The sequence below is a fragment of the Anabrus simplex genome, chromosome 1 (assembly GCF_040414725.1).
Source record: "Anabrus simplex isolate iqAnaSimp1 chromosome 1, ASM4041472v1, whole genome shotgun sequence".
In the NCBI taxonomy this organism is placed as follows: Eukaryota; Metazoa; Arthropoda; class Insecta; order Orthoptera; family Tettigoniidae; genus Anabrus; species Anabrus simplex.
In genome coordinates this window covers 1,010,733,061-1,010,760,071 of record NC_090265.1, presented here as the reverse complement: position 1 = coordinate 1,010,760,071, position 27,011 = coordinate 1,010,733,061, and the positions used below count along the sequence as shown (strand labels likewise).

Sequence of the window (27,011 nt, the reverse complement as noted above, 5' to 3'; positions counted from 1 at the left end):
ATTCCATTCCTGACCCGTTCGAAACTGGAAACAGGCTGTGGATGTTCTTATATTGATAAACAGCTCTTCAATGTACGTACTGTTTGCGTGTTCGAAATGTTTTGGATTGCCTCTGTTAGCATTTACTGTGCCTTTCAGTTTAATATATGTACTCGTTCATGAATTTTTACTGTACTGTACTCCGAACGCAACTGGCGTGTTTACAACGGAATGGTCCAAGCGCAACTGATTACTGTACTTAACTCTTTCGAGCGCAAGTGATGTACACCCAGTGATAGGAGTTGTTGAGAGCTGCAAGTCGGAGACGCCAGGGCCTGGATTGAGATGTGTGGAACTAGCTTTTGCCCTCCATTCCGGCACGGGCCAGGGCCTGCAGATCGATACTGCCACACTGCCTCATCTTCCCGAAGCCCTCCTGATCACCAGTCGGCATCGAAAATAGTCGTTCGTTCGTGTACTACACAAACTGCATACAGGATATAATTCACAGAGATGAAGCAAGACACTAGGAAAAGAATAAAAAAGAACCCCTCGACTTTAGAGGATTTCCGTTCTCAAAGCTTAAGGGGAAATGAAACCCTAAAAGTCAACATTTTGGACATTTTTAGGTTTTCATCCTACGAAGAACTGTACAATATTCTGATTGAATTGGTGTATCATTTATTACAACTCGTCCCGGAAACAATTTTTGATGTTTTACAAAGATCGTTAAAACTAGGCTTGTCCATTTTTCACATTCTTTTGTTGAAATTTCCGCATTCCAAAAGCGAAGTGACTGAGAAAGCTTTGGTTTTCACTAATTTGTAGTAAGTTTCGTCATTTAGGTTGGTAACATTGCTATAGAATATATGGCTGCCTAGACCGGTGTTACCCAATCTTTTGTATCTAGGAACCCTAGGAATATTTAACTAAACCTTGGGGAACTCTGGCTGCCTGACTCATATTTTAACTTTGTGCAAAATAAGTATTGTACAGTAGGCGGGCCAAATTGCAATTTGTATATTTTCAATTAAATTTTAGAGCCCACTTAATAATCTTCAAAGATTTACAACATAAAAAGAGTGTTAATAAGAAGTGCAAGATTTGTATATTTATACGAAGGAATTTCAGATAAAGAGATTCATAATAATACTGTATCTGCAAAACATTAAAAAAAGGGATACACTCTCAGTTAAAAAAGGTAAACAGTTCTCTCTGTGATATTTAGGTTTGGCTCTTGAACCACAATAATGTTATTCTTGGTCGCAGATTTGATAGACAAACACGAAGTTCTTCTTTGGCGGACAAAAGCCTATTTCGTTCTTTCGTTTTAATTTTCATCATCAGAATTCGATAGCTGCTCTCGCTTAAGTGCGGCCAGTATCCAGTCTTCGGGAGATAGTGAGTTCGAACCCCACAGTCGGCAATCCTGAAGATGGTTTTCCGCGGTTTCCCATTTTCACACTAGGCAAGTGCTGGGGCTGTACTCTAATTAAGGCCTCGGTCGCTTCCTTCCCATCCTAGCCCTTTCCTATCCCATCATCGCCATAAAACCTATTTGAGTCGGTGCGACGTAAAGCAAATTGAAAAAAAGAAGTTCAACAAACACGAAAGCGGTTGTTCACATAAGATGTGGAGAATTGGAGTAATATGTTTAAAGCTTACTGCGATACTACAAGAAACGCCCTTCTGTCCGATGGCAGAAAGTTCGCATGTCGAATCATAAGCCATGTCCGTGTGCAGCGTTCACTGTAGGAGCAGTTGAGTGTTCTGATATTCGTAAAATATTTTATGCAATTTCAGGGAACCGCCAACATGGCACCGCGGAACTATGATTTGGAATCGCTGGCCTAGATCGAGGTGCTTGGTTTGTAATTTAGTGTTTTATTATATGAGTATACATTGTAATTCAATGATAACTTTAGGCATTTGAAAATGGGTTCCTATAGCTCTCGAACTATTGAACGGAGAATATATAAATTATCAACAAGTCTTTAAAATAGCTAAAACAAATCAAATCGCAGGAAATATTGTTCTCATTTTCGGAATCAGACACAGGTAATATATGTTCCTCTCAAAAAAGTGATTTAAATAAAGCCATATATCACATCGAAATCAGAAAGGCCACTTCCTTTTGGTCCATTGAATTTACAGTAGATGCCAAATATTTTTTTCAAAATTATAGCGGAGAAGATTTCAGAGATTTAGAGACACAAATTCGTGACGTCCAAGACGACGTGCAGTAAAGGTTGGGCTGTCTAGCTGGAGCAGTTTCTAAGTACATGATCCGGGCCAGCAATATTTTCAATGAATTAGTGTTCACTCTATCCATTGATTTAAAATGCATGTTTAAGGTTATACATATTGACTGACTAGAGGAAATTTTCAAAACAGCTGTCAAAAGTTGGCGTTTAACCCTGAATAGTGCGAAGTCTATTGCTAGCACCAGCCAGAACCGCGTGCTCTCTTAATTGGCACCTTTGTCATCAAGAAATGGGCCTGTCGTGTAGCATCGAACAGAATATACACGACGCGGCGTTCAAAAACCTACGTCCGCCATGTAACTATGTGTTTTCTCAGTAGCCAGGACGTGCGCAGACCAATATAATGCTTATGTGCTAGTACGTATTACAGTATAGCATTAGTTCTGTTGGTATACGGACATCCCGGCTGTATTGTAATAATACTAATAATAATAGACTAATCATAACAATAACTAAAACCCCTAGTTTGGCTCATTATGCAGTATAATATGTCAGTTGAACGAGTGTCTGGGAGCGCGCAGCTGTGAGCTTGCGTCCGGGAGATAGTGGGTTCGAAACCCGTTGCCGGCAACCCTGAAAATTGTTTTCCGTGGTTTCCCATTTCCACATCAGGCAAATGCTGGGGCCGCTTCCTTCCCATTCCTACGCCTTTCCTATACCATCGTCGCCATAAGACCTAACTGCGTCGGTGCAACACAAAGCATACTAGTGAAGATTAGTGTAGGGATTTTCTTTAATGTAATTTTTGCCGGACGGCATGTGTTTATTTTACATTTGTGATGCTGTAAATATTATTTCTATATTTTCCTTTTACTTTACGATTAGTTAGATGGGATATTGAGGGAGACGTTTAGGATTTATTTTGTTTTTGTGTCATTATGCATGTTACTTAGCTTAGGATTATTCCAATATTCTTGTATGTTAGAAATAGGAGGATTGGATTGACAAGATCATTCACTTTCCGAGTTAAACACTTGCGGCGTTGAGAGTAAATTCAATTTTTTCCATTTAGGAAAGTTAGTAAGAGTTAGGTTGCATGACGCATGTTATTTCAGGAGCTGTGACACGTGTAGCGCTGCATCGCAATGTTGACTAGAAACGGATTCTTCCAATGTGGGTTGGACACTGTTTCGTACAATGATTTGAGTGGGAATCGAACCCGGATTTATAATGAGAAAGGCTGATGAGATCGTAAGAAATAAACGAGAATTTACTGCATGCTGATTTATGAAGTTGATTATGCAGGCCCAGTGCATGCCTCATGATGTGATAAGAATTGTGTGCAGGGAGAATAGTGCTGCAATTGTATTCTGAGAGATTATTGAGAATCAGAATTGACGGGAAATTAATGTCGGGCCAGTGAATCTGATGTGTGTATTGAATTATAATAGCATGCTAGCAAGAAGTATGATTGTGAATTTCCGAGCAGTTGAGGAAATACGAGCTCGCCTTACGGGTTTACTTATCAGCCGTGTTTATATAGACAGTGTGAAATGAGATGTCGTTTCCGTAATACAATCTTGTTGAACAGTGACCAAGCCCTCAGTGCAGTATTGAGTTTTAACATTTCGTTTTAGCCCGCAGCGAAGCAGGAAATATGTGACAGATGAACGCACTTTCCGGTGCGCAAATGCAGCAGAGGAACGCAATGTTGCCCATTGCTTTCCACTTGTTTATTCAAGTATAATATTTGTTTTCTCTTACAAGATGGTGTTTTGTGCAACTTCATATTGTTTGATATATTGTCTGGTTGATTAATGGGGAACAGCCCGAGCGCTGAGTGAATGTTTGTGGTCAATCTACTTCTTACTAGATCCTTTTGGTGAACCGCGTTTCACGTCGAGTCAGTGTAGTACACAAGTTTTCCCTTTCCTAATCCACTGTAAATATTTGAGATATTCTAATTATTTTGTGATTGTAGTGGGAGGTACACCCCAATGCCGCGCATTTAAATCTAGCGCCTATAAGAACTCCTCTACTGTGAAACAGTGAAATTGAAACTAGACCAACTTTTAAATTTACTCAGAAGATGTCACCACTAAAATATGATATAATTTTATTGTGAAGTTTCCTGAATTGACTGTATTTCTACTTGTTTTGTTTGCCATTCATCAAGAAGTTTGGACATTCTTCCATAGATGTCACCGCTAAAAACAATGATCATGCACCCTGGTGCGAAATGAAAGAACTTTTGATTTAAAGAAGTTTTGTATTCCTAAGTTTTTTTTACTAATTGATGTTCATTTATTTTTGGGTTGGCTATATTTATCTTTTCTTTCCGCCAGTTTTGAATCCAGCCAATCCCTAATTTCTGTAATTAATTTTGTACCAATCACAGTCTTCTTCTTCTTCTTCGATTTTGAGTGTAACCTTTAAATTACCCAATAAAATGAGAGGGTGTGGCTAGTTTAATCTTGAATGGTCTCGAACTTTCCTCTAGGGTTTATAAACTGCGGATTTTTACGTCTCTTGGCCAATTGATCGTCATTTTAGTGAGTGAGTGAGTGTGTGTGTGTGTCAAGTAGGAGGCGGGAGGCCTCTTCGTCAGCTGCTAGAACTTCTATAAGGTAACGGCCACTTAACATCTTTATTTCTCGCTAAGCTCCGCAGTTTAATCCGAGGGAAACGTCGGAAATCGTTAACCGTGTAACCTTCTTTTCTAAATATGTAAACTTCTCCCGGCTAATGTAATAACTTCATAAAATCTTCAACTGTAAATTGGGAATAGAGCGTGATGTACCCTCTCGAGCTCCTCTTCATCTTGGTTTGAGGTGCCACGTTTTGTTTCTACAATGTATTAAACTTATTTCCATTCGTGCTACCTCAGTAGTTTGGGAATAGCCCCTGTTTCGTCGGCCCAGCGCCCTATAAGTTTTTTTTTGAGCGCAGTCTTCGATTTCATTCAAATTGTACTCGGGCCGTTTATTTAACCTGTTCTTTTTCAGTAAGGCCCTGTAAGTTGGGTACTAGCTACCTCTGTGTAAGGTGATTTCTGTTTGTAAAGAGTGCCTTGTAAGGCCAGAGATTTTTATATTTTCATGCAATGTTGCCTTGAGTAGGCTTGGAAAACTGAGAGCCTGTTAGTTCTTTTTCTATTTTGGGGTTAGCGAGTGCCTCTGGAAGGCTAGATATTGTATTATGGTAGCAAGTTCTCCATGAATTAGGGGTTTTTCTGCCCTTGAGTAAAATTTGTGCTCTTTGTAATTTTGAGCTTGTAGCTCAGGAAATGTAAAGTTAGGGGCTTAAGGCCCAAGGTGTTAAGGTTCTGAATCTTGGATTTTATAAAAAATATTGTTCAATGATTGCAACTTGTACCTGCATTATTGTCATAAAATCTTGTCATGTGTGAAGTTCTGAAAATATAACCTTCACTTTAAGTTTTAAATTCTGTTCTTGACATTGTAGTTAGACCCATTCATCCCGGCACGTTCTTTCACCTCTGCGACCCACAAATACCCCGGAACAGTGATTATTGTAAATATAGCGTAGGTAAATGCCACTAGTATTTTTCATAGTTCATATCATGTCCCATTGCGCCTTAATTTTCGTTTAATGTTAAATTTTTCGGCAACTCTCCTGACCGGGCGAGTTGGTCGTGCGGTTAGGAGCGCGCAGGTGTGAGCTCGCATCCGGGAGATAGTGGGTTCGAACCTCACTGTCGGCAGCCCTGAAAATTATTTTCCGTGGTTTCCCATTTTCACACCAGGCAGATGCTGGGGCTGTACCTTGATTAAGGCCACGGCCGCCTCTTTCCCATTCCTAGGCCTTTCCTATCCCACCGTCGCCGGAAGACGTAAATGTGTCGGTGCGACGTAAAGCAATTAGTAACTCTCCTGAATTTCAATCCGTATTGTGGTGATAGTTAAAATCGTGTTACTCCATACGAACCGAATACGAATCGAATCGAATACGAATACAATTATAAACATGAACATTGGACAATTATGTGAAGTTATTATGAAGTTCATAAGTATTTAATGTTGTGTTTGAACTTTCATTTTTCATTTAAATGATTGCGTACTTAACGTTTTGTTGTCCATTTTCTTTTCAGTTTAATTTCGGTGATAATTTTATAATCATTGTACATTTTGAATTTCATTTGTGATAATATGATTCGGGGTTATTTTATGAAATAAACTCATCCTACCCCATATTATTGTTTCTCATTCGAGTTAAACCTCCATTTCCTGTCATATAGTTAGTGATAAATTTCGACATTTAGACTTGCCCTTCGACAACCAACCCACTTCTCTGCCCAAACCTGAGTTAGTCGGATGTTTAATCAGGAATGGAGGCATCGTCCTAGATGGTATTACCCCTGGGTACGGTACAACGTAACCCACAAGTTTGGCAATTTTATCGTACGTTAGGTAGGACAATACAACTTCCCTTAAGAACGGTTTAATTCTTCCACCTTTCGTGGACATCAGAGAACAAGACTTGATCAGAAATAAATTTGCGTTGGGTGAGTGAAAGCAATGCCAGGCTCATATAGTAATTGTTAACGTCCCACTTCCTTTGAACTCCGGAGACTCTTTATTAGGAGGGCAGTGTTAGGTCTTCTGTTGCAACAAATATTTTCATCTTGTCCATTGCCGCCCAGGCGACTTCACATTAATACTGTTGTTGTTACCAGGCGAATGAATGAATGGATATAATAATAATAATAATAATAATAATAATAATAATAATAATAATAATAATAATAATAATAATAATAATAATAATAATTTCGTGTGGCTATTTCTAGCCGTGTGCAGCCCTTGTAAGGCAGACCCTCTGATGAGGGTGGGCGTCGTCTGCCATGTGTAGGTAACCGCGTGTTATTGTGGTAGAAGATCATTATACACATAATGGCGATTGTGTGTATAACTTTTTATTATGATGTCATATGTCAACCAATCGAGTTGTATGTAGGCAACCCTAATGATAATTATCAGATTCCCCTTGATTTGATATTCAACAAGAACTGATGATGACTCCAAGGGAGTCGAAACCGGTCTTCGCCCAATAAATTTAATGTATTTTACAATGTGTTGAATGGCAGAACATCCCTCAAACTCTATTATATTTTTTTCTGCACTTCATTATAACACTACCGTTGATTTTACAGCAAATGATTATTACTGTACCTGGGGTACACCTTCTCCGATCAGTTAAACTGCGCGCCTTCTATAAGCTCATCTATGTAATCTAACTTGAACTCATGTATTAACCAGGCAAGGTAATGGCAGAATGTTTATAGACATGTGACAGCTCCTGCAGATAGCTTGAGGGCAAGGTTTCAACCTCTTTTAGTTCATGTAAATTTCTAAATCTGGTGGTTTAAATGTAGTATTTTCGGCCAGTTTGAGGACTCTGTTCTATTCCCCACTAGGAAATCTGTAATGTAAGGGAACAAAGAGCGATTACCCTTTGTTGATTCCCATTCCACTCTCTTGGTATTTAATGTTTCTCATTTAGTCACCCCGCTGTAGAATAGGCTTAGCCTCTGTGTCATTGGGCCATAAGCCCACTTAGGGTTTTAAGTATTTCTGGAAGGCCTTGCAGGTGTTTCGCCTCCTTGCATTTTGTTTATGACCGATTACAACCAACCTTCTCTTTTGCATTAAGGCCATTTAGTATGGGCAAAAATGCCGCTGAAAATCTATTGTGGTGTGTAGAATTGAGTCTGGTGTGAAGTCCCTTGAGGGACAGAAAGTTATAAACTGTTGAGCAATAGACAAGCCCATCTCGGAGCTACCTTGTGTAAATTATTTAATTAAGAGCAACCAATAAGTTGGCAGTGCGCAATTAGAAATTGATGCCTCTGCGAAGCTGGATGGAGCGCAGGCTCCCCTGTTGTGTGAAGGATAGGAGCAAATCGTGCTCTTGTAAATCTTGTACCTGCCAAGAGCAATAAATTCACCTCTTTTCTGTGTAATTTATCCTTTGTAATTCTGTCAAGTTTTGTTCACGATAATCGGACTTCTACGTCCACTACGTTGTTGGAGCTGACGAGCTCATTATAATATTGTTATTGTTTGTTCAGATATTCTATTTATCAATTTTTAAATTAAAAAACAGGAAAGAAATAAAATGTCAAAATTTGTTGTGTTGAATTGTGATCTAGTTAATTCCTCGTCCACCCCTTAACCCCAGCCGCTTCTTACACCTCTGTGAGTTACGGAAACCCCGTAACAATTAACATTAAATTAAAATTGTAATTTGATCATTCACCCATGTTTCATTGTAATCTGTCTGGTCCATCCGAAACAGTTCCCTTTTTTAAGAGCCAGGTTACGTTGCCAGCATCAGTAACGTATGCCGCAATCCGACCCGATTGACTGGATAGTTGCCACGAATACTCGTAATTGAAAGAGCTTAACTTTACATGTTACTATCTCTACTTATCCTGTGCATTAGGCACTGATTAAAAGCTTCGGTACCGAAGAAATATGCCCGATCGAACTGGATGATTTATAGGGTTAGAACTTTGTGTCGCACATGACTAGTGTTGAAGTTATAATTAGCTGGTATCACGAAGCGCCTCTTTATTTCTCGAGGCTGAGTGAACGACCTTTCCAGATCATATTATCTAGTAAGGATCCGAAACTTGGACCGTAGCTCTACTTACGACCAATAGGAATCATTCACTCTCTTAAACGTCACCAACTCGCACAGGTATGGCGTTGCAGCATATAGAGCAGCCAAGAAAATTTATGTGAGGACAGTAAGAACTAGCCAAGGAATTGGGTGTTCTGGTAAAAAAGGATTGCTGCGCTGGTCTGAATTGCGTACTTCATATTTCTGTAACGCCTTAAAATCCTCACGTGAACAGTCGAAGTCAACCATTCGTTGTGCAAAAGCAACAACTCGGCCGAGAGTGACTGCAAGCAGCGTATCGACCGAGTGTATAGAAATGAAATGCGCAGAGAAACGGATAACCAGCGTGCAAGCAAGCAAGCAAGCAAGCCAGCTAGCTAGCTTTTAGTTTTAAGTTTTTGTTGGTAGTCATAGTCACGATTCCTACAGTTTTTCGAGGGATCCGAAACACAAAGACTTCTTTATCTTCAGAAATCCAACGTGCATTGGTAAGAATTCGAACCGCTCTGTTTTGATGCGCGACGATATCACTCAGCTATCGTACCCTTCCAGGTGTGTTTCTGTGTACTGTTTATTTGATTGTCATTTTAAAACGTACTGTAGTTTTTGAAATACGGGTGTGGACAAGGCAGGGATTGTCCCGCTGGATGTTCGTGACGTCACCGGCACAAGTCTGACTTACGGTGAAATGAAAAACACGTTAGTCTTTTCTGTCCAATTTAATTTACATGTGCCCGATGACAACTACAGCTACAGAGAGAGAGAGAGAGAGAGAGAGAGAGAGAGAGAGAGACCCTAATGGGAAATTGTCACAATAAGTTAATGTAATAATAATAATAATAATAATAATAATAATAATAATAATAATAAATCATCAACAGCATCCACGAAATCTTAAATGGGCATAATAATCAGCTAGCTGCGGCCGCTTGGTAGACTCATAAATCACATTTATTAAGTTGGCCTGTAATTCAAATACTTTTTAGAACAAGAATGATGGACAAAAAATTGGCCCTTGGCTTAGTGGTCAGCGTACTAGCCTTCGACTCAGAGGGCCATGGATTCGATTTTAACCGCGAACAGTAAACTCCTTCGGCTCGAGCACTGGATGTTAAGAGTTCTTAACACAGTTCTCTTCATCTACATACACCTCACTACCGACCATCACAAAAACGCGCAATAGTGAATACATAGCTCCACAAGGGGTTGCAGATAGGAAGGCCATCCGGCTGTAAAAATTCACTTGAAATTCCAAAACTAAGTACAGTTATTGGAAGAAAGGCCAGGAATGATGATGATGATGTTGATGAAAATTCGGCCTTTCTTTATTGTTTCACCCTGTATGAATGCACACTGCAGCATCTACAATAGAGGGACTCACGTTATCAAATTTTATTCACTCAGATGTCTTAATAAACGAGGTTGTTGAATCACAGTACCCCATGCTTCTTACATGAAACAGTGGCTAGAAATCCCTCTACCTCACACCTGTCATTTAGATAATTCTGTTACCCTTTTAATTTATACCTCTGTGTCACTCAGTTGAAGTAAATCTGACATGCTGGCATTCGTAACTAGAGAAGGCACAACCTAATGTGGCCATATGAATGACATTGTTGTCACTGTGACAGATGAACAATAGGAGGGAGTTCCGATAGGAGCCACTGGCCGCCCAACCAACTGGCATCTGGCCAGAGGGAGTCACTGTGTTTCTGTAGCGGCGTTTGGTGTTTGGATACACGCTAAATACGTCGTTGTCGAGTCATTGTGGATACATAACAGAATGATCTTGGACTCGTCAAGAGATGCATGTGTCAAGCTTCTTGAACGCTGTCACATTACAATCTGTACATCCTGAGAATTCAAAGAATCCTCTTCATGATCTCGTAGAACCAAACGGAAAGTGATACTGGCTACAGGTGACATGCGGTGTTGATCGTTTCTGAACTCCAATATGGCGCACTGAGAGTGAAGAGGAATAATAATAATAATAATAATAATAATAATAATAATAATAATAATAATAATAATAATAACCCGGCTCCTTTGTTGAATGGCCAGCGTTGAGGCGTTTGGTTCAGAGGGTCCTAGGTTCGATTCCCGACAGGGTCGGAGATTTTAATCTGTGTGATTAATTCTTCTAGCTCGGAGACTGGGTGTTTGTGTTTGTCCCAACACTCTCCTCTTCATATTCAGACAACAGTACACACTACCAACCACCACAGAAACACACAGTAGTGATTATTAGGGCTCGGATGTTTATGCCATGTCGTATTTTCTTTCTTTATATTATTTCCATGGAAATACAAGTTAAGCGTAATTTTATGTACGGTGGCTAAATTTATGCAGTTTTCACGGGTTATATAAAGTCATATTTTGGCTTTCTTTAACGTTGTTTGTCATTTTCCGTGTAAGTTTTCGTATTACGATCATATTTTCCCGTGAATTTTCCTATTGTCATATTTTCATCTTTTTAATTCCATTTACGCATACCTGCTTGCAGTCGTCTCAAAGACGGATTTTTCACGTCCTACTTATTGTCTGTAATTTCTTACAATTATCTATCTAAGAAATATACTCGTATATTTATGTGAATTAGGAGGGTAACAAGCATAGAAAATGACAGATGCGTAGAAAGTGACAGATGAAAAGGAAGAAAAAGGCTTGGCTATTGTCAGGTATTATGCATGTACCGGGCGGTACACCTCTACGACGCAAGTTCAAATCTTGCGCCAATTGAAACTTCTCTACTGGAGAAACCCGGAACTTAACAACTGAACTAACTCTACTGGTTATCAGAAGATGTCACTGTGTGTTTTTGATTTGCTTTTGTTTTTCATTGATCAAGAAGTGTGGACATTCTCTAACAGATGTCTCTACCAAAAACTATGATAACGAACTCTGGTGTAAAGGAATGAACCTTCTTGGAGAAATGTTGTATTCATAAGTTTTGTCTTTACTAAATTTTGTTCTGTGGTTTGTGGGTTGGCAATATTAATCCTTTCCTTCCGCCTGTTTTTAATTTAGCCAATCAGTAATTTCTGTAATTAATTTTCCTCCAATCATAGCTTTCTTCTTCGAATGTCCATGTGTAACTCTTAGTCAACCAATAAAAATTGAGTGGATGTGTCTACTCATTCCTGAAAGGTCTCGAATTTTCCACGAGGGTATAAAACTGCTGATTTTCTTGTCTCTGGGCCACTCTTATAACATCTTGCTCAGAGTGTGAATATGTAGCAGGGGGCGGGAAGCGCCTCGTTCTTCAGGCAGCCGTTCTTCAACAAGGTAATGGCCTTTTAACATCTGTATTTCTTGCTAGCTCAGCAGTTTAACTCTCGGGGAAGGTTCGAAATCTTTAATATGTAACCTTTATCTTTAAATATGTAAGCCTTTTCTACCCTTGTAAAAACTTCACATAACTTGAACTGTAATTCGGGGATAGAGAGTGCTTTACCCTCTCGAGTTCCCCTTCATTTTGAAGTTGAGGTGACTACGTTTTCATAACCGTTTCTTCTCTTCCTTAATGTATTAAAGTTTTATCATACGAGTCACCTCCCTACCTTGGGATTAGCCCCTGTGTAATTGGCCGAGAGCCACTTACATTTTATAATGTGTATTTAGGAGTGCAAGTTCACGCCTCCAGTCCTCTCTGTACTTTGGGCCAGTAACTTACCGACTTACCCTGTTGTTTTTTCTTCATTGCGAAGGCCCTGTAGGTTGGGTACTAGTTACCCCTGTTTATTTATAAGTGTGCCTTAAGGGCAGTTAAGTGTACAGTCCGTTTGTGGCCTTCTGATAGGCTTGAATTATTGAGAGCGGGTCTGCTCTTTCCTAGATTTGATCTCTGTGTGCCTCTAGAAGGCTTAACATTGTAATTAGGAGCAAGTGCTCCTTGGTATGATGGGGTTTTCTGCCCCTTAGTTAAAAAGGCACCTTGGCAAAGTTGGGCTTGAAGCTCAAAGATGTAAGGTGGGGCTTGAAGCCCAGGACTTGTAACGAACATTGGACTTGTTCTTTCAGTTGGAAAATCATACTTGTACCTGGATTTTGCCTTGTGGTAATTTCACCTAGTGAAAATATGTTTAATTGCCTCTAAATTTTAACTTCCCTGGTCTTGGACCTTATTGTTGGTTATTGGTTAACTTGCTGTTATTTGTTGAAGTCTAAAGCTTTGTTAAATCTTGTTAAGTTTTGGCATTTTTGAAAATATAACCTTTCTTGAAATTTTAATTCGCTTTTCGGACTTGTAGTTAGACCCATTCCAGCCCGCACCTTCTTTCACCTCTGCCTTCCACGGATAACTCCGTAACAATGCAAATTCTGTAAATAACTGTAGCAGGTAGAATTGTTTTCGCGGGGGTGCCTTAGATAAGGAGGGGTGATATGGAGGTACAGAAGGCTCGGTTACTAGACAAGATTTCGCTGTATGTGTGTTTGATCGCGGATACTCTGTTCATTATGTCTAAAACAAATGGTTCGGTAAGTGAAAACTTGCAAGTATTTGTGCGGGAGTTTGGAGATAATCATTTCAATACAGATGACACTATTCTGTTCTGTAAGCTGTGCGAAATTAAAATAGAAGCTAAGAAGAGATTTAATGTTTGAAGAACACTGCAGCACAGCAAAACATAAAAACAATTGCGCTCGAAATGTTATGTCACAGAAGAGTCCATAGCTCCTGTTCCAGAGAATTTCGTCACCGTCTGTGACAAGCTAAACTTCTGATTTTAACAAGGATGTATGTACCATGATACTGTCTGCTGATATACCGCTGGAGAAAGTTAATAATCAGCACTTCCGCGATTTTTGGAAGAAATACACTTAATCAGTACATTCCGTATGCAACAACACTTCGTAAGAACTACGTCATTACCTGTTACGAAGATGTTTTAATAGAATACGATCCTGTGTAGCTGATAATACGATCTGGGTTTTATGGATAAAATCACCGACGCTGAAAGGAGATATGTGGCAAACATTGTTGTTGCTGCTGTGTTAAGGGAGAATGAGCAGGAGATAAATTTCTCATTTGCTGTGAAGCATTGGACAGATTCTGTTGTGGACTGAAGCAATGGAAAGAGAAAATGTTCTACTTCTAGTCACTTTGCTGCTCCCTATATGGTGGAAGCTGGCAAAGATCTGCAGCTTCTCTACCCTAAAATGATACGGTACATGTAACGTTCATTGCACATGCACTAAATCGAGTTGCGGAAGGATTTCGTGGAAATTATCCTGACGTGGTTTTATTAATTTCAGTAGTGAACAAAATATTCATCAGATCTTCACCACGAGTGCAGAAATTCAAGGAAATGGTCCCTTCTGTGCCATTGCCTCCCCAACATTCCATGGAGGTGAGCCTCAATTGAACTCTAATGGATTGACTTATTTCAAATATGTCTCAATAACATGCTGCGATGTTGAGCGGTCATTTTTCCCGTTACAAGTCATGTTGCGTGAAAGTAGAAGATCGTTCCCATTTGAAAACTTTAAAATGTATGTAATATGCTATTGTAATTCTTTCTGATCTCCCATCAAAATGTTGACATTTATTTCATTCTGTCCATAGTCGAAGAGTTACCTCTGGATTGAGTTATTAAATAAAATAAAATCAATTCAACATATAAAATGTAAATTAATTTTAAAAGTGTATTTCCAATATAATTTAAACAGCGGCAAGATTTTGAAGATTTCGAAAATGTGACCAAAAATTGTTGAAGTCATATTTGTCATATTTTCATATATTTTAGGTCATAAATGCTTCAATATTTCTAACATTTTTAGGTCATAAACATCCGGGCCCTAGTGATTACATCTCTCCACATAGGATTGGCGTCAGGAAATGCATCCGGCCGTACAAAAGGGCCAAATCTACATGTTCGACACAATTAGCATCCGCGACCCCATAGGTGTGGGAAAAGCGGTATAATAATAATAATAATAATAATAATAATAATAATAATAATAATAATAATAATAATAATAATAATAATAATAATAATAGTCGGAATTTTGTCCTTCAGGAGTTCTTTAACGTTCCAGTACATCTACCGATGCGAGGCTGACGATTTTGAGCACCGTCAAATACCACCGAACGGCCAGTATCGAACCTGCCAAGATGGGCAGTAGACTCTATTGTCTCAGCTACTCTGTCCGGCCGAAGAGAGAGAACAGTTCATGAGATTTTTAATTTTTTTATTGCAATCTGCTTTACGTCGCACCGACACAGATAGGTCTTATGACGACGATGGGATAGGAACGGGGTAGGAGTGGCAAGGAAGCGATCGTGGCCTGAATTATGGTACAGCCTCAGCATTTGCTTGGTATGAAAATGGGCAAACCGGGGAAAACCATCTTCAGGGCTGCCGACAGTGGGGTTCGAACCCACTATCTCCGGAATGCAAGCTGATAGCTGTGTGACCCAAACCGCACAGTCACTTGCTCGGTCAGTTCGTGAGAAAAAGGAAATTGGATCCTGTGTGAAGCACGAACGATGTCAGATTTCAGTTTCTTAGCATACCTCTGTATGTGTACAAATAGAAATGCTAGGCCTTGAGCTGACCCGTCGGTGCTGTTCGACAGTAGTAGTTCATATGCCGGCACCGGGCTTCACCCTCTCCCATTCTGCTTTCATACATCACGTCATTCATCTTATCTCATTAACTCCTCTGATAAGATTGACGTTAGGGAAGACATTCGGTCGTAAAAACTGGCTACGAAGATTCATTTCGCTTCATACCCCACCCGTCTCCACACACATCTCCATTTGTATATTAATGGTGACTTCTGACTGGATGAAATTAAATGGCGTATGACTTTTAGTGCCGGGAGTGTCCGAGGACACGTTCGGCTCGCCAGGTGCAGGTCTTTTGATTTGACTCCCGTAGGCGACCTGCGCGTCTTGATGAGGATGACATGAAGACAATGCATACACCCACCGCCGTCCCAGCAGAATTAATCAAGGATGCTTAAAATTTCCGGCCCTGCCGGGAATCGAACCCGGCAAGCCAGCACGCTAACCATTTAGCCATGGAGCTGGACTCTTGAACTATATATATTTACAGTTTGCTTTACGCCGCACCGACACGACGGCGATGGGATAGGAAAGGGCTAGGAGTGGGAAGGAAACGGCCGTGGCCTTAATTAAGGTACAGCCCCAGCATTTTGTTGGTGTGAAAATTGAAAACCACGGAAAAACCGTCATCAAGGCTGCCGGCAATGGTGTTCGAACCCACTATCTCCTGGATGCAAGCTCACAGCTGCGCGCCTATAACCGCAGAGCCAACTCGCCCGGTATTAAATAATTGAAAGCTGAGTCTAACCATGTCTTCTTGGTCACCCTCAGCTTCTGTTACCCTCCATGGCTGAGACTGTTATTCTTCTCCATTCGCCTCACCTAACGCCACCTCCCAAGCTTGTTTACGGGTACAGCTTCTTCATCATTCTCATTCCGAATAGCCTTATGTTGCCATTGTTCCCACATGTTAGTTACCATCAATCATAGTTGCTACTTTCATGTCCGTTACTTCCGCTTATGAATAATGTATCCTGAGTCCACCCAGCCATAATATTAAAGTCTTTGCTCCCGTACAGTGAAGTGGGTCTGAAAACTGACTGATGGAAATATACTTTCATCCGAGAGCTGGTTTCTTTCTTATAGAATACCCTTGATTGCACCGCGTTAGCTTTGCTGCACTTTACATGAGTTACAGCCGTTCATAAAAGTTTAGATTGCGCTCTTCGCCTGTTATTGTTTTGTGATGAATGCAGTATTTTTTTACATCTGCCTGTACAGACCAGAACAAAATGTGGTTTCCAGCGAAGTCTGTCTCATTTATGGCTGTGACGGTATGGAAGCTGGGTGATGCTGAGTAATTTTATTAAGAGCGCGAGTAGTGCGTCTGAGTATCATGAAAGGCGCTACTCACAGGATGGTCGTGCTGCAATAGCCCTTTCTGGCCTAGCGAGAAAAACAATGAACAAACTACCTCACTCCTTTTCTTGCCGTGTACGCCTAATTATAGCGCTAACGGTACCTCAACAATTGAGGAATATACCAAGAAGAAGAAGAAGAATGGTATTGAAGTCGATGTTGTCTTAGTATGTTGTTAACTTCTATCTTAACATTTCCTCCTGACTTGGACTTATCAAATGTGATAGACTGTTAATACATAGGCCTACATGGCTTACTTATGGCTTTAATTGTATTTTACACCCTAATTGCACTGGTATTATTAGAGCCTACATTCCTGTTGCCAGGATCATGTTATAGTCGTGTAATTGGGTTGTAATGTTCCGCTATAAATTGCATGATGTTATTCCATGTTGGTAAAACACTCATTGGTTACCGGAGTTAAGGAAAACATGCTCATGACGTCCACGATTGCTGTGTAATTAGCTTGTCAGTCGAGTGTGTTAACTACCCTGTTTATTTTTGTAGCAATACTTGAAGTGCTTCCCATTATTTATATCAGTAAGTTCTTAACCATCTCGAACGTATTGCGTTTCATTTCTGTACACTTATGAGGTTTTACAAACATAAAGTGCAAACTCAACAAATACATGTTTTGAAGGGGGTGGGGGGCAGGCATTTGGAGTTATTTCATTCAGGCGAACTCAACAAAAAACGACTGAGGAATGTTATGTACCGTTTTGTAGATAGATGTATTTATTTAGAACACTCACAACTGAATCACATGCCTGGCTGAGTGACTCAGACGGTTAGAGCGCTGGCACTGGTTAGATTCGATCCTGGTGGTATTTGAAGGTGCTCAAATATGTCAGCCTCCTGTCAGTAGATTTACTCATGCGGGACACAATTCCGGTAGTTGTCATAACCGAGCGAGTTGGCCGCGCGGTTAGGGTCGCGCAGCTGTGAACTTGCATTCGGGAGATAGTGGGTTCGAACTCCACTGTCGTGGTTTTCCATTTTTACCCCATGGCACTACAGCCCTTGAAGGGCCTTGACCTACCAAGCGATCGCTGCTCAGCCCAGAGGCCTGCAGATTACGAGGTGTCGTGTGGTCAGCACGACGAATCCTCTCGGCCGTTATTCTTAGCTTTCTAGACCGGGGCCGCTATTTCACCGTCAGATAGCTTCTCAATTCTAATCACGTAGGCTGAGAGGACCTCGAACCAGCCCTCAGGTCCTGGCCGGGAATCGAACCCGGGGCCTCCGGGTAAGAGGCAGGCACGCTACACCCCTACACCACGGTGCCGGCCGACATTCCATTTTTACACGAGGCAAATGTTGGGTCTGTACCTTAATTAAGGCCACAGCCGCTTCCATCCCACTCGTAGCCCTTTCCTGTCCCAGACCTATCTGTGTCGGTGGGACATAAACCAACTTGTAAAATAAATAAGGATTTTGGATGCAATGTCATTTGTCCTCAGAATGGAGTAAGCGTAAGTGTCGTTCGTTCAAAAAACGTATGATGTAAATAAAGGTATTATTAGCGGTAAGTATTTAAAATTATGACGAATCTTGTAAATGAGAAATGATTATAAGCCTAAATTAATACGTGAATAATTAGTAGTAAAACGACAAACTTCTTAAAAAGTGCAAACAGTTATTCTGACAAAGAAAAAAAAAAAGAAGCTAATTATGGTACTAGATCTTCATTATTTTAAAGGCCGATTACGGTTAACTGTGCGAGTTCATGGCGTCCGTGGATCTTCCGACCGCCTGCCCATAACTTCATGTGCTGAGCCACACGGCAGGCCTACCTCGAAAATAGCGAAGTGCTCTAAAAACAAAACAAAAAGGCCATCCAGTCCCGGTTGGCGCTAACAGTGAACCTTTACTCATTTGTCCTAGTTATAAAAGTACAATATAGATGCTTTAATCCACGAAGGCTTATCCTGTAGGAAATAGTATCTGCAATCGAGGCACATCGAGACTATTAATCGAAACTATAAGCAATAAGCACTCAACTGAAAGGGAAAAACCCTGGAACGAGCTGGCACTCCTCCCAAACATTAACGTATCCGCAAAGACGCACACGAGATGCTGTCAGTTGACACAATTATTGTATTTACAGGTGTTTACAAATTAAACACACACATAACCGGGATCACCGCTGTCACAACAATACCCTCACTTCATTTTGACAAAATCCAATCCTTGGAACACAAATAAAACAGTTGACTGCTTAAAAGCATGTCCATGCGTGATCACAACATTAACCTTGCTACACAATAACTCTCTTCCAACAACTCACTTAACAGTAACTCACTTTCACCTTCAAGATCGCTTCCCTATATATGTGCCTGGCCAGGTTTCTAGAAAGCTACATTACAAAATATACCTTCTCGAAAATTTGAGAGTGCTCAATACATAGAAATTGTGTACAGAATATTCTCAATAATTCTCGTCTACCTATTACCATTCTGGAAGTTACAGTGTGTTTCACAATTATGGATTACAAAATACAGGCAAGAATAAATTATATAATATTAATTTACAGGTATTTACAGTAACTGAACTTATATAAATATGTATGTACAAAACATGTTTCGATGACATAACCTCACAAACAGCGCGATATCGTATGTACATATGATGTATTAATAATAATACTAATACTAATTGGATGTAACCCTTCATAGCCACACATACAAGTAATAATAATAATAGCAACCATAATCGTAAAATAATAATAATAATAATAATAATAATAATAATAATAATAATAATAATAATAATAATAATAATAACGTGAGCTCGATATTTGCATTAGTTAGCCATGGGTGAGCGAATATTGTTTTCAAGTTATATCTGTTTATCACACTTGCGTCAACATTTTATGTCTGCAATCGAGACTGTTCGCAATCGCGACGACACCCCATGATCAACCGCACGCACACTGCCTCTTCGTGAGCATAAGGCAGTAACGATCAGTGAGACATAGATGTTTCAAGCGGACAGTGTACGTTAGCATTGGTAGACGGAAGGATGTGAAAGAGTGGCAAAAAGGGCAATCGTGTTTGACCGTGCCCATGGCCGTACGGCGCGTGAAGTTGGTGGATTTGTTGGTGTTTCGTAGCGGACTGTTCGTCCGACTGAATGATCAGCGTACTGGCCTTCGGTTCAGAGGGTCCCGGGTTCGATTCCCGGCCGAGTCTCTGATTTTAACCTTCATTGGTTAATTCCAGTGGCTCGGGGGCTGGGTGTTTGTGCTGTCCCCAACAGCCCTGTAACTCACACACCACACAACAATATCCTCCGCCACAATAACACGCAGTTACCTACACATGGCAGATGCCGCCCACCCTCATTGGAGGGTCTGCCTTACAAGGGCTGTACTCGGCTAGAAACAACCACACGAAATTATAATAGCGGACTGTTCAACGTGTCTACAAGCAGTGGTGTACTACACGTGACCACGAAACACGACGTTAGAATTGTGGTCAGAAAAATATCCTGACTGAGAGGGACCGGAGACGCATTTCACTGCTTGTGAATCAAAATCAACGGCAACAGATGAAAATAAAGTAGCAATTTACCTCATGTTTGTAATAGAATAATTATTTCCAGTGAACAGTCCTAGAACAAATATGGAAGGATTTATGAAATTTAAACTTAAATACTTTCACATACGTCTAGTTGGACTACATGGAGTAGAACTTCGTATTTACATCAGAGCATTGAAGCCACGAGATTATCAATCTGGCTGCCGGGTGTACATGAAAAAGTGAAGGTAACTCAAACTCTTCGAAGGGGTACAGTTTGTAGTATATTTTCGTTCAAAGACCTGAGCACTGACATCAGTATTGTATAATTAAGTGTGGACATTCGATTACAACTTACGTTTCTATGGGGAGTGGAGTACCGCCGATTACTGAAAATATTAGAGACAAAAATTAAGATACGTGACTCGAGGAGTGACCACACCAGCTGCTTTTGTTTACTTTAACGCTAATACCGAATCCAACTCATTGTGTCCTACCGAGCGTGATCGCTGCGTGGTTCGGGCCACACAGCTGTGAGCTTGCATTCGGAAGATGGTGATTTGAACCCCACTGTCGGTAACCATGAAATATGGGTTTACGTAGTTTCCCATGTTCACACCAAAGTATTGCTGGGACTGTACCTTAACTCAGGTCGTGGTCGTTTCCTTCCTAGCCCTATCCCATCGTCCTCGGTTCGATGTAAACCGAATATAATAATGGGTTCTCCACTCCTAGAAATTTCACTACACAACGACATTTAATGGTGAGAAATAACTTTGGTTGCATTTTCCTTTTTCAATGAAACTGGCATACTGTGTATATTAGTCTGAAAACTGAACGTCACAAGCTCAGTGTTTGAACCACACGGACAAATCTCAATTTGGAACACCTAATGATCGGTTGTAAAATGTGGTCATTTGAAGTCTTAACACAACACTGTCTACAACGTAGTGCTGGAGAATTCAAGGCGAAAGACCTGGAGAAAAAAGTAAAATGTGCGTCTGCACGGTTTGCGATCTAGTTGACAGAGCTGAGTGAGGCTGAGTGGCTCAGACGGTTGAAGCGCTGGCCTTCTCACCCCCAACTTGGCAGGTTCGATCGTGGCTCATTCCGTTGGTAGGCTATTTGAAGGTGCTCATATACGTCAGCCGCATGTGGGTAGATTTACTGGCACGTAAAATTACTCTTGCGGGACAAAATTTCGGCACCTCAACGTCTCCGAAAACCGAAAAAGTAGTTAGTGGGACGTAAAGCCAGTAATAATAATAATAATAATAATAATAATAATAATAATAATAATAATAAAATAATAAAATATTGACATAAGGCACTTAATATCTGTTGTTGGTCAACCATTTACTGTTGTATTGGTTTTGTTTCCCTGTCTGTGTACAGTATATGTAGCGAAGGCTAATATTAATTTTATGTGTTCTGTGTTGCAGGATGCTTGCGAGACCCGGCCGGATGCTGCTGATTCAATCCCACGCTCGCTGAGGTAAGTTGTTCTTCGTTCCACGAGTCTACGCGATTGTCTTCAAACAGCCTTCATCTCATGCAACAGATAATTAACGGAATTCGCATAGATATATCGATGAACGCATTGTGGCGTATAATTTAAAAAGTAACTGGGTGAGTAGTGTGTAAGACACATGATCCCAATTTCGTGGGTTCGATCTGGCGGAGATAGACAAAAATCTGTCTCAACGATAAACACTCCAGTTCCTTGAGAAAATTTCCGCATCCATAATATAACTTCTCACCCATGATCTGCGTACAATTCTCTGTCTGCATCAGTCCTTGTTTGGAGCCATTTCTGAAATGCCTTCTTTTTACATTAACAAGCTGCTCTCACTTCATCATTCCACCAAGTTCACTTCTCCCCAATCTTACGCACAGTTGTTCCTAGGCATTCCTTTGCTGTTTCTACTTCAGTATCCCTGTATTCCACCCATTCTCTTTCTATATCCTGAACCTGCCTACTGTGTACTGTTTGGGCTTTTCACTTATATCCGTGTACTTCTGTCTAATTTCGTCGTCCGGATATTTTCTACCATCATTCGTCTGCAGACAGATTTCACTTTCTCTATCCTAGGCCTAGAGATACTTTGTTCAGTACAGTTCAGATAGTGGTCTGTATCATCAGGAAATTCCCGAATACCAACACATTCCTAACAGATTGCCTAAATTCAAAGTCGGTTATGATATGGTCTATTAATAGATCTGGTGCCAGCACCCTCCCAAGTGTAGCGGTGAATAGCCTTGTGCGATGCGTGAAGAATGTATTCGTAACTGCTAATCACATACTAGCACAGAAGTCCATTCCCATTCCTATTAGCTTCCATATCTTCGTCACATTTACCCACCATCCTTATTCTGTTTCAAATTATCGAATTGAAATATTGCCCATAACCATAAGCATTATCATATTCTTGCTGTTGACCCTGACTACATGAACTGAGGCAGTTCTCGTCCTAATTCCTCGAAATACGAAATCTACCCACATCATCCGCTCATGCTGAACAGTCCTACCGCACACAGTGCCCTACCCTTTTTAACCACCGTTAAGAATATAATATTTTACCTCTTCATCGTTATCTCCCCTTATCTGAATATCATTTATTCCTAATGCATCCATACGCATCCTCTTTGCTGACTTAGCCAGTTAATTTTATTTCCAGAGCCCCATTAATATTGGTAGCTCCCCATCGAATCCCATATCGTTCAAGTTGTTTCCAAGGAGTGCCCAGTCTGTCAAATGGAAGTAGGACTCCGTTACTCCTATAGGTTCGAGGCTTGCTTAAAATGTTCTGAGCTCGGTAAATTCTGTGATGCAAGGTGCTACCCTACTTGCACATAGTCCCAGTGAGGATCTCTTCTCTAATGGGTTAGGGGCTTTCGTTGGACTGTGTAATCCTAATGCACAAGGAGAGCCACGACTCAGATGTCCTCTCCCATTCCATAGAAACTGGTATCCAGACTCTTAGAACCATTTACCAGTCCATTCAACCGTTGCCCATGGTTCGCCAGCTAGGATGTTAACTACAGTAACCCGTACCACGAACCATATTGATGATGATGATTATTTATTGTGGCTATTATTACCCTGATGCAGTTCTTGTAAAGCTGACCCTCTGATGAGAGTGGGTGGCATCTGCTGTGGTGACTGCATGTTATTCTTGTGGAGGATAGTGTTTTGTGTGGTGTGTGAATTGCAGAATGTTTCGTACTACACTAAGATCCAGTCCCCGAATCAACGGAATTAACCACTCATGCTTAAAGTCCTACGGATCGGCTTGGAATCGAACTCATGGCTCCGAAGACCGAAAGCCAAGACGCTGACAATGCCGGAAAAATTATAGATAGCCCGTGGAAACATATTATACTAAACGTAACAGCATGGAGAAATTTAGTGCAGTACAGACTCTTACGTCGATGGTCTTTTAGTAGCCATCCTGTGCGTGTGCTTCATTTTTTTCCACACGCACTCATAATAAGTACTGAAATGGTACTTTATTTCAAATTAGTTCTAGAAACACAGACTAGTCGCTTCACAAGTGACACCTATGCAGATATTTTATGTTCCCAGCTTCTAAATATCGTAGCATTATATTTCAACTAGGTGAACGTAAGTATCCGTTATTCGTTAATCTTTTGTCCGTATGCTCTTAAATTTTTGCTTCATATTTATCTCAGGTTGGGTACACAAAAGCGGAAAATAATGCTTGTCATATTCTGACTTGTATTGCTGACGATGAGGAAAATGCGATCAATTTTGCCCGTCGACCGGCTTTAATCTAGGAAGGAATCTGCCAAAACCTTCAGTACTCGTTTTGATAGTTGGATGAGTGAATACTAGAAGCAGCCTGGAAAGTGGAGAGCAGATTCTGAATTTTTGTCATTCTGGTGATCTAACACTTATATTTTCCATACTTCTTAAACATGACTCGGAAATATAATTTATCTTTAATTGTATCTAATTTACACCGAAGCGCTGGTCTAGTTATGTTTCCCACTGTTTTTGATACATGGTAACGCTTTTTTTAAAAAAATTCACAGCTTCTTCTTCTTCTTATTATTCTTCAGTCACACATCTCACCCTGGCGTTGGTTTAGTCCTGTTTTTCGACTGAATGCCTTTCTTGACGCCAACCTTATGGGGATGGATTTGTTCGCTATTGCTCTTTCTATGGTAGTTGGTAATGTGGTGTGTTGAGTGTGTATATGAAGCAGCATAATAGGACAAACGCAAACGCGTCGGAGTGGTTAACTAGACGCGGCTAAAATACCTTACTCGGCCCGGAATCGAACCCAGAGCGTTTTTAACCGAAGGAGCCGGACTCACTCGCCTCGTCTGTATAGATGAAATTTTACACTTTAGATTTGTCTCATTGTTTGTTTTCGGATTAGGTACACAGAAGTCGAAAATTGGTTCAGTTCAATTTTTCTTTGTCATGACATCACAGGAAACCAGCTGAACAGAATTTCTCGAAATTCAGTATTTAACTTCAGGGATAGCAGAGTTGTGCTCTAAGCTTATATGTTTTTCGATCAGTAGATTAGCAATATAACCTGGCCAGACAGGAGGTATCACATTTTTACTTTCAAATTAGCTATTTCGGAAAGCTGTACATAGGCCTAATAGAAATTGTGAGTTGGTGATCTTTTATTTTTCATTATTTTTTTACCGTGCGAGGAATAATAATGGGGATGTTAGCGATTGTTTGATATTTCACAAACTTCCAAATGTGTTGTATGTTTAGTCCTCAGCCCGAAGGCTGGCTGGATCCTCAACAGCTCCGCCATCAGCTGTCATAAATGGCCTAGGCATCACTGAAGAGGCGTACTAGGGAAATGAGGAGTGAGGTAGTTTCCCGTTGCTTTCCTCACCAAGCCAGAAGTTGCTATTACATATCAGCCTGCCAAGCCCACTGAAATGCATGCACCAACTGACCCTATGAGCAACATTTTCACACCATTCATAGCAGGGACTGGCTGCATAAGGAATGGCATTACTAGCATCACTCATACCTCATACCTCAGTCACTTTCATCTTGTCAAAGCCAAGGATAAAGCTGAGACAGATCAACGAAAGCAACAATATTGCTCTAGCCCATACCAGAAGACATAGTGCACTGTAAACACTACGTTCTGCCAGCAAAAGCATAACTTCCAAATATCTCCGCAAATATTACTTAATAAAAGTTGTAGATAATTCAGTTTCTAATCGTTCATATCTTACCGTACATACGGAGATATTCACGAACTTGCATTGTCAACATTGAGCATCACTGATGTCGAGAAATTTATCCATGGTAATGACTTGACTGGCGGTGATGGTGGTTGTCCTGATTATTTGAGTAAGGTACAAGAATGCCGGCCCTCTTGAATATTGATCATGAAAGTAATCACGATGCCTATGAAAAATGAGAAGGTAAATGTGAAGGAATGATAACTGGAAAAGTGCTGGAGAAAGGTCATATATAAAAATGTCCTTTCTGACATTTTTGCTGAAAATAAGTTAAGTATGGATTGGAGTTCTTGAGAAGTAAAGACACTTTCCATGCTGAAATGACTTCTTTCTACCTACACTAGTTACAGAACGACAATGATATTTGCATTAATTTCTAAAGGGCCCTTTCTGCGGTGGTAGGGGGGATTAGAAAGGAACCAGAGCAAGCTAGAAGCAGATGCCATCAAGTGGAGATAAAGGAAACTTCTTAACAGATCCTCTGCTATGATGTAGTGAGTAACATAACAGGTTCTTTATCGGGCAGTTCTGTGTTAAATTCACAGTTTTGATTAGAAACGCGTGAATAAGTCTACTATAAATAAATAAGTTTAACTACCGGTACTGTACATAGAGGAGTACGTGCCACGTTCTGCGAAGGTTTTGCATTTGTTGATTCGTTTGTGGTCAGAACAAGACTCATTCAATTATTCGGCTTCGGTTTGAAGACATTGTTCGTATGTTTCCGATTCGTGGTCATTTACTCATTTATACCTGCCATGTGAGAGATTTAGGACTCATCACGCGAGTTGTTAATAAGTTGGACAGACAGTAGCGGCGATTGGGAATATGAAGGGGGGGGGGGGGCAAAAATGTTTAGACAACAAAAGGTACCCAGGTTTGTGGGATATAGCGAGCGAGGGGTGTGGGGGTGGGTGGGTGCGGGGTATATATATCAAAACTGGGGAAAAAAAAAAAAACAATTACAACAGAAATGTAAATGTTAACAGTTTACCAACTTAAGAGCAGTAATAATAGTTGTTTAAATATTTTGATTCAGTACTGTACAATAAAACTGTCACCAAAGAAAGAATATTTCTTCATGTATTACAATTAAATAGTACAGCGTGATTATAACATTAAAAATCATCTAGTATTTGACTCCACACTAAGAAGCTAACATACATTAAAGAGACTGCCAGACTGACGAATGCGCGCAGGTGAATCGTACTTCAATGTCCATGACCTTGAAGAAAAAACCACACCACCCTGCAACCCTTCCTCACAGCACATGCAAAGTCTCCAGTATTTGCTGTGACGCTATACACTGACTGAGCAAATGTTATGAGATAGCGGAACACTGATGCGCAGGTGTGGTGTCTGCGCACCACACGCCCCCTGTGCCAGCGGCAGTTGTATAGGAGACCTTGTGAGCAGTGGCTGTGCATGTGACAGGTGCAACATGGAACATCGTCGTGAGCTAACACCGTTCGAACGGGTATAGTGGTC

General features: G+C 40.5%; 1 protein-coding gene across 1 annotated transcript in view; it reads left to right on the top strand.

Moving 5' to 3' along the window:
- The window catches only part of LOC136857790 (uncharacterized), a 793,681-nt gene that overhangs the window by 665,773 nt on the left and 100,897 nt on the right, over nt 1-27,011 (top strand). The window contains exon 5 of the mRNA XM_068225167.1: nt 21,719-21,771. The gene's annotated coding sequence lies outside the window, so the exon portion shown is untranslated. The remainder of the gene's footprint in view (nt 1-21,718; nt 21,772-27,011) is intronic.